Source organism: Lathyrus oleraceus, chromosome 7 (genome assembly GCF_024323335.1).
Source record: "Lathyrus oleraceus cultivar Zhongwan6 chromosome 7, CAAS_Psat_ZW6_1.0, whole genome shotgun sequence".
In the NCBI taxonomy this organism is placed as follows: Eukaryota; Viridiplantae; Streptophyta; class Magnoliopsida; order Fabales; family Fabaceae; genus Lathyrus; species Lathyrus oleraceus.
Genome location: NC_066585.1, coordinates 354,085,494 through 354,100,258, shown reverse-complemented (window position 1 = coordinate 354,100,258; position 14,765 = coordinate 354,085,494).

Genomic DNA, 14,765 nt, shown 5'->3' with positions numbered 1-14,765 from the left:
CACAATTATTTGGCATTTATTCAATTTAAAATACTAAAAATAATGCATTGAATTAAATATGGTTTGTCAAATTCCTAAAGCCTCATCAAAATACCAAAGAAATGACCATAAGATTTATCATAGGTCAAACAAGGTCAAAGGACCTTGGAGAAAAAGTTTCAGAATTTTTGGAGACTTAAAAGTATTTTTAAACAATTAAAAATATTCACAAAATCAATTAAATCAAGAAAATTATTAATAATGATCCAAAAAATAATTTTAATTTAAAATATGAAAGAGGATTTTATTTAAAAAAAATTGGTGAAACTCTCATATTTTTTGGATCAATATTAAAATTAATATAAATTAATGAAAATAAAATAAAATAAAATTTAAATTAAAAAATGAAAAAAACGTGGACCACTTGATCTCCCTCATTAATTGAGGTGGCAGATCAAGTGGATGGAAACGCGTGTTCCATGGTGGAACTTAGTCAGCGTGCCACACACGTGGTATTCACTACCAACACCCAAGATTAAAACAATTTAAACAAGATCAATGGCTCAAAACTTGTCCAGCAAACCACCGGTGCTGGACCTCCAGTCACCTTCTCAAGCGAGGTCCACTGGACTGGTTCACTCATCACCATCAAGAAAATGAAAAAAGAGGACATGATCTGAAAGAAAAAATGGCGTAGAGCATGATTCTAACCTCAATTTTAACTAACTCCACACATATAGAAAGATATGAGGAGTTGAAATTTGAGGTGTGTCAACTGAGTTGCTTCGATTTGACCTCAAAGCAATTCAATCTTCTTGCCTACATTGGTAGGACTTCAGACAACCAAAGATCCAAGAGAATTGATGAGAATTGAGTGAGAATCGAAGAGAAGAAGTTTTCTGAAATTTACCTTCAATGTTGTGCAGAAATGGATCTTGCTTGCTTCAAACTTGATCTGATCACACTTGAGAAGCTTGCAGAAGAGGTTTGGCAATGGTACAAAGCTTTGGGTCCTGGAGTTTTTGAATCTCCAAACAGTGAGATTCAAACTCAATTTTCAAGTTAAAAATTCTCAGGTTTTCCTTTGAATGGTGAGGGTTTCAATTGGGGGGCAAAGTTGGCGCACAAGGTGTGTTTGAATTAAGCTCCAAGGGCTTGTATTTATAGCATTTGAGAGTGATATTTGCACACTTGAAAAATTGCTAAGTTTGGCAATGTGATGCACAAGCTTACATGGGCGTGTACAGGCCCATGAAGCAATCCAATTTGATCCATGTACAACTGTTATGGAGTTCAAATGAGGCTTGGATGTCAATGCAATGCAATGTGAAGTTTTGGACATTTGATTTTTCCACTTGATGCAAACCTGTTAAGACCATGCACAGCCCTAGAAAATCTCATCCAAAATGCATGAAATTGGGTTCTTTGGAAATCTTAGATCAAGAGGAACAACTTTTATGTTGGACACTTTTTCATTTGGAACTTGGATCATGGTGAATTTTGAGGTGGAAGTTTGAGAATTTCAACATGTTGAAAAATTTTCTAAGTGTTAAGCCATATATCTTAATATTCCACCTTGCTTAACTTTTTATGTGAGCTTCAAATGAGAAATGTGTCTTCATCAACCTCGTAGATCTTTCAAATACCTTCAAAATGGTTACCAATTTCATGTCATTTGGATTTAAAATGATAGAGTTATGCATTTTTGAAGTTGAGGAAAATCACTTATTCAATGGTATAGGGAAAATATGACCTATAATGTATCCTTATATCACATGCTCATAAATATTGAATTATATCCCACTCCAAACATAAGAGTTGAAGTAGACATCTTGAATTTTATGTGCAACTTGGAAATCTTTCATCGCATAAAAATTGAGCAAGTTATGGCCTTGGGAAGTTGACTTTCAAATTAGGGTTTAGACAAAATGACCTATAATGTTTCAACATAGAAAATGACTTTCCAAGCAAAACTAGCTCTAGGTATCAACATGAAAGTTGCTTGGAATGTCATCTTGAGTAAAGTTTCTCTTAGAATCATTTTCGTATGGTGAAAATTGTAGGAGATAGGGTCTAGGGAGACCCAGTTTTGATCAGATGAATTCATCTGGCCAACCACCATCAACCAACTTGCTAGCCTCCAATTATCTTGACTTTATAGGCTCATGGTAGATCATATATGCATAATATGATGAATTTTGAAGTTTCCCTTGAAAAATTTGATCAATTGGTGAGATATCTTACTGAAGAAGTTACTCAAGATACCCAGTCAAACTAGGGTTTCCAAGGCAAATCACCTTCAAACTCTTGAAGAATACTTGATCAATATGACATGTAGTGATCATTGATACTCATATATGATGCTTTGAGACATTGTGGATCAATATTTTATTGTGCTCTTAGCCATGAGGGTCTTAAACCCTAGGTGTGAACTTGCTAGATCAATGGTGATCATGCGCTTCCTACAAAAGAGTTAGGCAAATGCAAAGACATATTTTTGGTATTTTGGTTATATGCAAGTATGATATAATCACATGGTGCTTGGTGATCTCTCCCATAACAAACCCAATGAACAAAGGGGTAAGGATAATGCCAAGGTATGATCCCAATGCATATGATGAATTTGCATGAGGGATCTTAGGGTCAAAATTGGGGTCTTACAGCTGCCCCTATTTAAGGACGTTCTAACTGAGGAGATGAAGGTTAAAATCTTCGTATCGAATCAGTAGATAAATAACAACATAGAAACAAACTTTGGTCCCTAAGAGACCTCATGATGCATATGGTATGAATGTAGAAGCAAATTCTCTATGGGGAAATATTGCCACAAAGGAGAAGAAATCAGAGAGACCGAATATCCGCAGGAGCATAATGCATTCCATAAGAAAAAGTCATCGGGGGGACAAAAACTCTAGGGTAGAAAGAGGTTATGCGTAGGCCAGGCTACGACTTGAAAACTGCTGGGGGGACTAGGGGAATTCCATAAAAATGGAAAGACTCGGTCGGGGAAACAAAACGTCTGCAGGGGAAACAAGTAGATCAAGATAACAATGACATGCTTGAATCATGCAGGAAAAATGATTTCACTAAGGAAATGCGCACTCAACTCAACTGGGGAAGAAATAAACTTCAACACAGGAGGAGCAGAAATCTATTATCCACTACCTGTCACTAGGTAAGGAGATAATAAAAGTATGACAGAGAGGACACCCGTCATCGGTTAGGATGAACATATCAAGGGTGACTCATTGGGAACCGCCAGGAGGGAATATTCATTACCGGTTACTGGGTAAGAACAACCTTGCTGGGGAAAACTGCAGAAATAGGATTTACATCTACCAGTTACTGGGTGGAAGACCAAGGACGAGAATATTTGTCACCGGTTAGGGTGAACATATCAAGGATAGACTCAAAAGGAAAGAAAATCCGTCATCGGTTAGGATGAACATACCAAGGATAGACTTTCCTGGGATGTCATGAAGGATATCCATTACCGGTTAAGATGAACATATTATAAGACCCTAATTTTGATCCTAAGATCCCTCATGGCATCATGTTATTGCACAAGTACATTGCCTCAAGGATTATAACATGTTTGGCTCCTTAACCCTAGGGTTGGGACTTGTTTGAATGTTTTGAGACCACCAAGCATGCTTGTATTGTATATTATTGATTTTCTTATTTGATTACTAACCAAAAGCCCAAAAATATGTCACTAACTCTTTTTGTTTTGAAGCTCAAGTGATCATGTGCTCCAATGCTCCTAGGAGGCTCCTAAGCCCAATGAAATGGCTAGATGAAGATGAGAAAAAGCATTAAAATGGTCTACAAAGCTCCTAATAATCATATATGCCTCCCAAGTATCTCAATTTTCCAATTTGATCAAGATAACCCAAAGGGCTTGAAGATTGTTTCCCAAGGAAACCCTAATTGCAATGTGCCTTGCCCATGAAGCAACCTCAACCTATGATCGAACTTAATCAGAGGAAGTTCTTTCATTCATCATTTTATGCATTTTTGAGCCTATTTGACGCCCCTCAATCATTTATTCATCAAGATTGGAAGTTTGGCTTTGAAAAACTTGACCAGTCAAGTCATCTGACTAAGCTGGGCACCATTGAGATATAACTTTTGATGTGTTTGTCAAATGAATATGATCCCAAGAGAAAACATGTTCCTAAGAACCATATGAACAACTTTCAAGTTCATTAAAAATCCATTTGAAACATGGAAGGTCATCATTAATTTCAAAACATTATAGGTTATTTTGACTGAAACCCTAATTTTGGGTCAACTTACCAAGGGCATAACTTCCTTAATTTTTATGATTTTGAGGTGATACCAAATTCATTGGAAATCTAGATATGTCTACTTCAAATGTTAGGTTGGACCAAATTATATTATCGTAAAATAAATACATGTGATAATGCAAAACATTATAGGTAATATTGGACCTAATTCATTGAATTTGAAAAAGTACCCAACTTCAAATGCCCATAACTTCGTCATAGAAAATCCAAATGATGCAAACTTTGAGTCTATATTGACTATATTGAAAGTATAGACAACGTTAATGTTGTAGATTTTTCCATTTGAAGCTTGTATCATGAGGACAAAGGGGTTTGATTAAGCTTGTTTTTGGTGAAATTTTTCAAAATGACTTGAATATGTTTTGTACTTGAATTTTCACAACCATTTTTCATCAATTTGAACATGCCAAATGAATTTTTGCACAACATGACTTTTGTTACTTATTTCAGGGGCTTTCCAACCATTACTCACATTACTCTTTTGGATTCACCATTTGTGAGTTTTGAATTCATTTCCATTTATGTGCATTTTGGTATTTTATGATGAAACTTGAATATGCAAGCTTGTTCAGTCCAATGCACACGACCATTTTCCCTTCACTTGATCTCAGCAAGCTTTTGCATTCATCATTGGGCCTTCCACACGCTTGCACAGGCCCATGCATCCAAATTCAAATTGCCATGCACATGAAAGAAGCGTGAGATTCAGCCACATTCAGTTATAAATAGAGGCGCCATGAGCTTCATTCATCAACCTTTTGGAGATCCCAAGTGCTGCAGAAGTAAAACCACACCCTCACCAAAGGAATTATTCAAAAATTGTTCTTACTTTCGAGCCTGAAATTCAGCATCATTAGCTGAGTTTTAAAGCCTAATTCCTTAGCCTTTCACTTCCACTACATCCATAGATCAAAGAGGAGCAAGGAACGTGAAGGATTCGTGGCCAGAAGTGCTTCAATTCAAAGGTTTATTCTTAAACTTTTTGGATCTAGAACACTTAATTCAATGTAGAATTCTTGTGTTTCTGCGGTTTTCTGAAGTCCTCACACTTGAGGCAAGTTTGTGATGCTTTCAATTTTCCATTTCATGAACTTTCAGTTTGAACACCATGATTTTCTCCTTCACATTTCTCTCAATATAGGAAGAGTGAGGGAGATCCATTGGTACAATGATGATCTCCATCACACGAGCTTCATTTCCATGGCCTTGTTTTTAATTTTCATTAAGATTTTATTTCCTGTAACTGGTGGCCGGAATTTGTTGTCTGGCCGGAGAAGATGGTGGTTTCCACCACCTCCACCACGTGTGCACACTTGGACCATTGGATCACCTTGCCACGATCTAATCTCACACGTTCATTTTAAATACTACATTTAATACCTTGTGTAACACGTTTGACTCAAGCCCAACGTGTGTCCTCAGATCTGAATCATCCATAAGCGCCACGTCAATTAATGAATGCATCATGTGGCTGCGCTTTTTTTCATTTATTCCATTTGCTTTTTATTTTCAGTTAATTCATTTGATTTTCAAAAATTCATTAAAACTTCATTTGAAGTCATAAAAATATGAGACCAACTCCAAAAAAATTCTTGAAAAATCTAGTTTCATATTTTGACTTTTAATTATTTTTGTGACTTCATTTGATATTTTTTGTGAATTATTTGGTTTTTAATGGTTTTAATTCATTTTAAAATACTTTCTGACTTTTAAAAAATCCAAAAATATTTTCATAGCATTTATGGATCATGAAAAGTCAATGAAAAATAGTCTCAACAATTTCTTGATTGTTTTAAGATTATTTGAGATTTTAATTCATATTATACTATTTTTAATTGTTTTTAATTGTTTTTAATTGCTTTCTGATTTCAAAAATTGGTGAGAAAATTAGTCAAGACTTGTTTGACTATGTTGAACCTATGAGAATTTAATTGGACTCATTGAAGTTATTTTGAATTGAATTTGAGGTTTGACCTTATTTGTTTATTTTTTATTTGCATTTTATTTTAATTCAAAAAATACCAAAAAATATGGTTGACCTCTTGACTTGCTATCTTCATTTCTCTTCTGTTTGGTGTTGGTTGATGTTGTATTGATTCACATTTGATTAATTAGATTTGGTTGTGGTCTTCTTTCCCCCCCCCCCCCCCCCCCCCCTTTCATCTTCATCCCTTTCTTTCCATCAATGGCCAATGAGTTAAAGTATTGAAGTTGGTCTTGACAAATGAGAAGTTTAACCTTCTTTTATCCAAACCAAACTCAACTTGATCCATGATCAAGTGAGTTGTTTTGTGTCCAAGATAGGTTGCTTCTTGGTCAAGCAAATAACTAAAAGTCAATACAAGGCCCTTCCCCTTTTTTTTGGCATGACAAGTTTATGGAGCTTGGCTTACTAGTCATGATCTCTAACTTGTGTTCTTTGCTTATATTTTTATTGACCGGCCTCAAATAGGTGTGACTACTATATTAGTCCACTTACGATTGCTTAACATTGTGCTACATTGTCTTATGACAAACTAACATAACTCTACTAATTACTAACTTTAATTTGAGCTTTTAATTTCTTGCCATTTACTCTTAATCTCATTTATTTCTTGCTCATTATTCATATTGATTTTCATCTTTGCTCACTCGAGCATATATTTTATGTTTGTATCATTTTTCTTTTGCTCATTTGAGCTCATAATTGTATATAAATATATTGCTTTTTTGTGTTTCTTTGTGATTGTTTTGTGTGAACCAAATGCAAAAGGAGAAAGGACTTAGAATTAGGACTTACCTATGCTTAAAGGAGTTCAAGAGCAACTAGGCCTCACGCATTTAGAATGCAAAACTTGTTGAAGAGCAACTAGGCCTCATGCCTTTAGAATGCTAAAATTCAAAGTTTATCTCAAAGGACTTCTCCTCCAACTTATTCTTTGTCCATTCCCTTTATTGTGTTGTGAACTTTTTGGTGTTTGCTTTTGTGTGATAGGGATCCCACCTTGAGATTGTTAAAAGAGGACCATTATCATGAGTAGCCAAGTTAAGAGCCAAGCCAAGTGGAGATCCTAGGAGCTTGAATTCAAATTGTTTGGTTGCTTGTTTGTGTGCTAAGCCCAAAGGAAAGGAGCATCTTGAGTCATCTCTATGACTCCAAGAAAAGGAACTCCAAGGATTTTATCTTTCCCCTCTTATCTTTGTATGCTTTAGGAATAACCATTCTCTTCTTCTCCCCATTCTAACCAAGCCAAAAATCATTTTCAAAACTTTGACTTTATTTCGAATTAGAAACCTAGGCCTTAAGCCTTTGACTTTTCAAAACTTCTTTTCATAAATACTCATTGTAAATGAACTTTAATCCAACTTTGACTTCATTTTTTGTAAATAAATTTAACTTGTAAATATAACCCACTTCAAGTTGTTTTGTGGTTCCAATGGCTACTTTGTTAAAACCTTTTCATAAACATTAGTCATAGGTTTGAGTTATCACAGTGGTTGATGTAAATCTCACCTCATCCTTAGTGGTTGGATTATAAGTCTTCCATGCTTGTTATATGGTTAACCCCTTACTAGCATGTTGAAGCCTTCCTCACATGGTGGATTGTTGGTTTAGGTTGAGTTTTCTCCCTTTGATAACAAAAGATCTTAAGACTCTTGATCAAATCAATTCACCAATCTTTGAGATTTTTACCCCGAACTACGCGGTTTTGATCCTCCTTCGTGATGGTACGTAGGCAATGGGTTTAGCCATTCAAACAACAAAGTTTGTAAATATAATCTTCTCTCTTCTCATCCCTCCAATATTTTTGCACAAATCTTTTCTCAAATACCAACCTACAACACATATTTGCAAAAAGGGTTCCCTTAGAGTACTAAGGATGTTTTGGGTGCGTAAAACCTTCCCATTTCATAACCAACCCCCTTACCTAGATCTCTGACATTTTTATTAGTTTTTGATTTGAAAAACTTCTTACTTGGCTTTTGTTCGCTTTTTAGCCTTTCCTTTGGACAAATAAAAGTGCGGTGGCGACTCGAATTCTATGTTGACTTTTGGTTTAGTCAATAAACCTAAAGGTAACGACAACCCCGCTACAGAAAAATGGCGACTCTGCTGGGGAAATCACCTCCCTAGTGGGTTTAGCCTATTTTTTGTTTGTATGTGTTGTATGTTTGTATTTATTTGTGACATATTTTTGTGCAAAATTTGGGATGAATGTATTGTTTGTAATGTATAAATTGCTTGATATATTAATTGCTTGTATGCTTGGTGGTTTCTTGTGAGATGAGTTTTATACCCGAACTCGAGTGCACTTATGATAGGAGAATGACATAGTCTTGTTGACTTGTGTGGAGTTATTCCTTAACAAGTTAACTTGCAAGTCCATTCACTTGGTGGAGGTTTTTATTGGGATCACTTATGTCACACGAGTAGTCATGGTTAGACATTACTCTTTCCAATAGAAACCCTATAAGCCAAGGACCTTAGATACCTAGCCCATCTTGGCCTATTTTAGGACGTAGTGCGAAGGTCGTTCAAGTGTAAGACTTGAGGCGATTGTTATGCGATACTACACTCATAAGAGTCTCTCTTGAGAATATTTTTGGAGGACGAGTAGTCGTTTTATCCGATAATATCCGAAAGATGGGATGATGACTATGGGGACCTTTTAGAACATGATTGTCAGGTTTAACCATAGTACACTCCCATTGGGTGGTTCTTAACCAAGACCCCGTGCTCGTGACTTACAACAAACTCGTGATTCGCGGTCGATCCGTTCTCGTATATCCTCAATATCAATAGAACTTGGGTGTTGATAAGGTGTAAACCATAATCCACCAAAATGGATGATTGATATTGATGATGACTTGAGCCATCCCGTGACCTTTATATGGTGTGACTTGCTTGATCCTTGAGTATGTTTGTTACATCCATGCATTCATTCGCATTCATGTCATCAACAATAAAGATTTTTCAAGGAACTTAAGAGGTTTATTTGCAAATTTTCAGACATGGATAAGCAAAGAAGGAATACGAAGAAGTATAGTTTCCGACAACCTGACTTGAAAGAGTTAAGAAGTTTGGCATCTTATGTATTAGAGCCTTTGGAGTTCAAAGCTCACCATGGGAAGCTTCTGTCTATTCTTTCTACCAATGTGGATGAAGGTCTGATGAGTGTGTTGGTGCAGTTCTACGATCCTCTGTATCGGTGCTTCACTTTTCCGGATTTCCAGATTTTGCCTACACTAGAGGAGTATGCTTATCATGTGGGTATACCTATTCTGGACCAGTTGCCGTTCAGTGGTTTGGAGAAGATTCCGTCTTCTCAAGAGATTGCTGACATGCTTCATATGGAGGTATCTGACATTGTTGCCAATATGACTACCAAAGGTGGAATTAAAGGTCTCCCGTCTAATTTTATGATTGCCAAAGCTACCTTGTTTGGGAAGGCCATGAGTAAGGAAGCTTTTGAAGCCATATTTGTACTCCTCATCTATGGGCTAGTGTTATTTCCCAACATCGACAACTTTGTGGATGTGAACGCCATTAGGATATTCTCTTCTCTTAATCACGTTCTGACTCTGTTGGGTGACACTTATTTCTCTTTGCATATGAGGAATGCAAAGGGTGGTGGTTCCATTATGTGTTGTCTGCCTCTATTGTACAAGTGGTTTATTTTGCACTTGCCTCAGACGCTTACCTTCAAGGAGAACAAGGGATGTCTACGGTGGTCCACGAGACTTATGTCTCTCACTAATGATGATATCTCTTGGTATAATCGTGTTTACAATGGCGTTCAGATTATTGACTCTTGTGGTGAGTTCTCCAATGTACCTCTTCTTGGTACATGTGGTGGAATTAACTACAACCCTACTTTGGCTCGCCGTCAGCTTGGGTTCCCCTTAAAGGATAAACCTAACAACATTTCGTTGGAAGGCTTATTCTTTCAAGAGGGTAAAGATCCCCAAAACTTGAAGGATAGGATGGTTCGCACCTGGCGCAAGGCTCATAGGAAAGGGAGGATTGAGCTTGCTCCAAAGAATTGTGTTACTTTGGAACCTTACACCTCTTGGGTAAGGAAGATAGCTCTTGAGTACCGCATGTCGTACGAGTATCCAAGACCTACCCCTATGGTTATGGTTGGGACTTCAACCCTCCCTAATCAAGGAGTAGAGGAGTTAAGAGACAAAGACTGTTCGCGTGCTTGGGTTCGTGAGCGTGAGGAGCTTCTTCAGCAGCTTAAGGATAAGGATGCAGTGATAGATTTTCTAGAGCATCAGGTTATTGATGAGCCTAATGATGTGGTTACTTCTCTCCTGCCTCACTCGTCTAGGTTTTAGAAGAAGAGGTATGATCAGCTCGCCAAGGAGAAGGCCGACATGGAAGCATCTTATGAGAGAGAAGTGAAGAGGCTTCGTGCGATGTATCTTCCGATCTCGAAGGCTTTGGACGATTGCTTCTAGGGATCCATAGGATGTTTATTCTCCTTTTCTCTTGTATTGTATTTGGTTACCGAGACTGTACTACTTCCTTGGTGTAAAAAGTTTCCAAATATTATATTGCTATGAGTATTCCGTAGATGTCGTTAAAAAGTTGAATATTTCTCAAACATTTGCAAATAGATCTTTATAAAGTTCCTCTGATAAAAAACAAATCATATGCACAAGCATTGCATGCATCATATGCATAAGCAGGTTTTGGTTCTGAGCCCTTGATGCAGTGGTCTAACTCTTTGCTCTTCATTTATTTTGAAGACAAGCTGACGCACCGGTACAACACCCGAGCAAATCATCAGAAGATCATGGAACATCTCGAACAAGAGAACAGAGATCTGAAGGAGGAGATTGCCAGGTTGGCTGCCATGATGGAGTCAGTCCTTGCTGCACAAAGTCAAGCTTCTCCAACTCCTGCAACTCCTCCCGCGAGGACTGTCGTCTTTGAAGTGGTTACCTCAACAGTGCTTGCTGCCACCGCCCACTTCGCTCCTAGTATGCCTGCTGGATTCCATTGGGGAATGCCATCTAATTTCATGCCAGAGGGTTTCGCTCCCACCTTTGCTTCTTTGCCGGCATCTAGCCCGGTCCTGTCTGTACCGCCACTTGTAGTGCATACCTTACCTCGTGTGGAAGACACCATTTATCATTCAGAGCCGTTTGAGGGCCCAGACATATATGAAAAGATGGATGAGATGAAAGATCAATTTTTTGAGTTGCGCAAGGAGTTGAAAACTTTTAGAGGTAAGGACCTTTTTGGGAAGAGTGCTGCTAAATTGTGCTTGGTGCCCAACGTGAAGATCCCGGTTAAATTCAAAGTGCCTGACTTTGAGAAGTATAAGAGAAACACATGTCCACTCAGCCATCTTGTGATGTACGCTTGCAAGATGTCGACCTAGACATATAACGATCAACTGTTGATTCACTATTTTCAAGACAGCCTGACAGGTGTTACGCTCCGTTGGTATATGGGGCTGGAGAGTGCAAGCATCCCCACTTTCAATGATCTTGGAGAGGAGTTTGTGAAACAGTATAAATACAACATAGACATGGCTCCAGACAGAGATCAGCTAAGAGAAATGTCCCAGAAGGATAAAGAAATCTTCAAGGAATACGCCCAGAGGTGGCGAGAATTGGCAGCTCAGATAGTGCTACCCTTGGAAGAGAAGGAAATGACAAAGATCTTTCTGAAGACTTTGAGCTCTTTCTACTATGAGCGCATGATTGCTAGTGCTCCCTCGGACTTTACCGAACTGGTAAATATGGGGATGAGGCTAGAAGAGGGAGTCCGCGAAGGACGTCTGTCCCGCGAAGATAATTCAGCAAAGAAATATGGGGGATTTTCCAGGAAGAAAGAAGGGGAAACTCATGTTGTTTCTTCCTATATTAAAAGAAGACCCTCTGTAAGGAGGAAGGAAGTCCGACCAACTGTTAACCAACACCAGGTGGCTCATATAGCACCTGCTTTCAGAGAAGCTCAACAACCATAACAACAACATCGTCAACAACAACAGGCTTACCAGCCTCGCAACAATAACAACACCAGTACCAACAACTATGAGAGGAAAAAGGCGACTTTTGACCCAATTCCTATGACCTATGCTGAACTTTATCCTTCCTTAATCGATAGGAAGTTGATAACTCCGCAAGATCCTTCTGCTGTGCCAGCCAATCCTCAATGGTGGTACAAGCCCGAACTTTACTGTGTGTATCATTCCGGTGCGCCCGGACATGACGTGGAGAATTGTTTTCCTTTGAAGACCAAGGTGCAAGATCTTGTGAGGAGTGGCATACTATTCTTCGAGGATGTAGGCCGAAATGTGAAGAAGAACCCATTGCCCGAGCACGGGAAGGCAACTGTGAATATGGTTCAGGGGTGCCCTGACAAATATAAAGTCCTTTATGTGAATGACATAAGGCAATCCTTGGTAGAGATGCATAGGCTGTTTTGTGAGTACAGTCATTATGAGCATGATTATGATAGGTGCCAGGTGTGCACTATCAACGAAAGAGGATGCCGCAAAGTAAGGAAGGACATCAAAGAGATGCTAGACCAAGGGATGATTGAGATACTTCAGAATAGTAATGAGGATGAAGTTGATGTTATCACTACAGTATTAAAAATTCCTGATCCTGTTGTCATCAATTATGATGGCAGCAAGAAGAAGGTGTCGCCATCTCTTGTGATCAAGCCAGCGGGCCCTGTCCCGTATGTATCAGATAAAGCGGCCCCGTACCGTTATAATACCATTATGCTGGAAGATGGGAAGGAGGTGTCGTTGCCCTCAACTTCTGTGGTAAGCATTTCCGATGTTAGTGGAGTGACCCGTAGTGGTCGTGTTTTCTCGGCTCAGCCGAAATCCCATGAAGATGTCGTGAAAAGAGCCGTTGTCAATCTTGTCGGTCCCGTCGGGACTTCTTCTTCAAATCATTTTATTCCTGTTGTGAAGGGTGTTGACCCTGTTGTTGTTAAATCCAATAATACTCCTATCCTGGTTGGCCAGTCTGGCATGTTAAAAAAGGACGGTGATGAGATGTTGAGGCTCATCAAGAGGAGTGAGTACAACGTTGTGGAGCATTTGCTTCAAACTCCATCAAAGATATTTGTCCTATCTTTGCTGATGAATTCAAAGCCACACCGTGAAGCGTTGCAAAGGGTGTTGGACGTGGCATATGTGGATCACGATGTCACAATTGAACAGTTTGACATCATTGTTGTGAATATAACTGCCTGCAATAATTTGAGCTTCTGTGATGATGATCTTCCCGAGGAGGGGAAAGACCACAGTTTGGCTTTACATATCTCCATGAACTGTAAAGACGATGCCCTGTCCAATGTGTTGGTGGACACATGGTCATCACTTAATGTATTTTCGAAGTCCACTCTTGCCAAACTTTTGTATCAGGGGCCTCCCATGAGGCAGAGTGGAGTGGTAGTGAAAGCTTTTGATGGATCGTGTAAAACTGTGATTGGTGAATTAGACCTCCCGATCAAGATTGGACCTAGTGATTTCCAAATCACTTTCCAGGTTATGGATATAGATCTGTCATATAGTCGTTTGCTTGGTCGACTATGAATTCACGAGGCAGGTGCCGTGACATCCACCATACACCAAAAGTTGAAGTTCGTTAAGAACAAGAAGTTGGTGGTGATAGGGGGAGAGAAGGCTCTCTTGGTCAGCCATCTATCTTCCTTTTCCTACATTGATGCTGAGGATGAGGTTGGAACTCCATTCCAAGCCTTATCTATTGCTGAGCCTTCTAGGAAAGGACTTTCTTCATTTGTCTCCTATAATGACGCGAAGTTGGCCATTGAGCATGGTGCAACTACTGGTTTGGGGAAAATGATCAAGTTGGAAGATAATAAATCCCGGGCTGGTATAGGGTATTCTTCTGCTGTATCTAATGATCTTGGGTTGTTTCAGAGTGGAGGTTTCATCCATACCGTTGAAGATCAAGAAGTTGTTGCCATCGTTGAAGAAGATGAAGAGGAAGACCTTGGTAACTTTGTCATACCTGGAGGAATCTGCCAAAATGGATCCGATCAACGTAATGTGTTCATTTTGTTTAAAAACCCTTCTCCCATGCCAAAAGGAGAAATGAAGACATTGTTGGCATAATTTGATTAATACAATGATATTCATTCAATAATCACATGTTAAATGTTTGTTTTCTCAAATTATTTTTCCTTTTTTCTTTTTGCATGAAATTGGTGATCACCATAAAACCCTAAAAAAAAAGAATAAAATCAATTTTTCATCTGCATAATGATTTGCCTTGTTTGAATTCTGAAATCTCTTTTATACTTAAAATCATTATGCCGGTTGATCAAACCCTTTGAACATAATGATCCAACACCATCTCCCAACTTTGAGTTCCCTGTATTTTAGGCAGAAGAAGATGATGTTGAAGAGAATCCTGATGAGATTACCCGTCTGCTTGAGCACGAGGAGAAGATCATTCAGCCACATCTTAAGAATCTGGAAACAATCAACTTGGGGT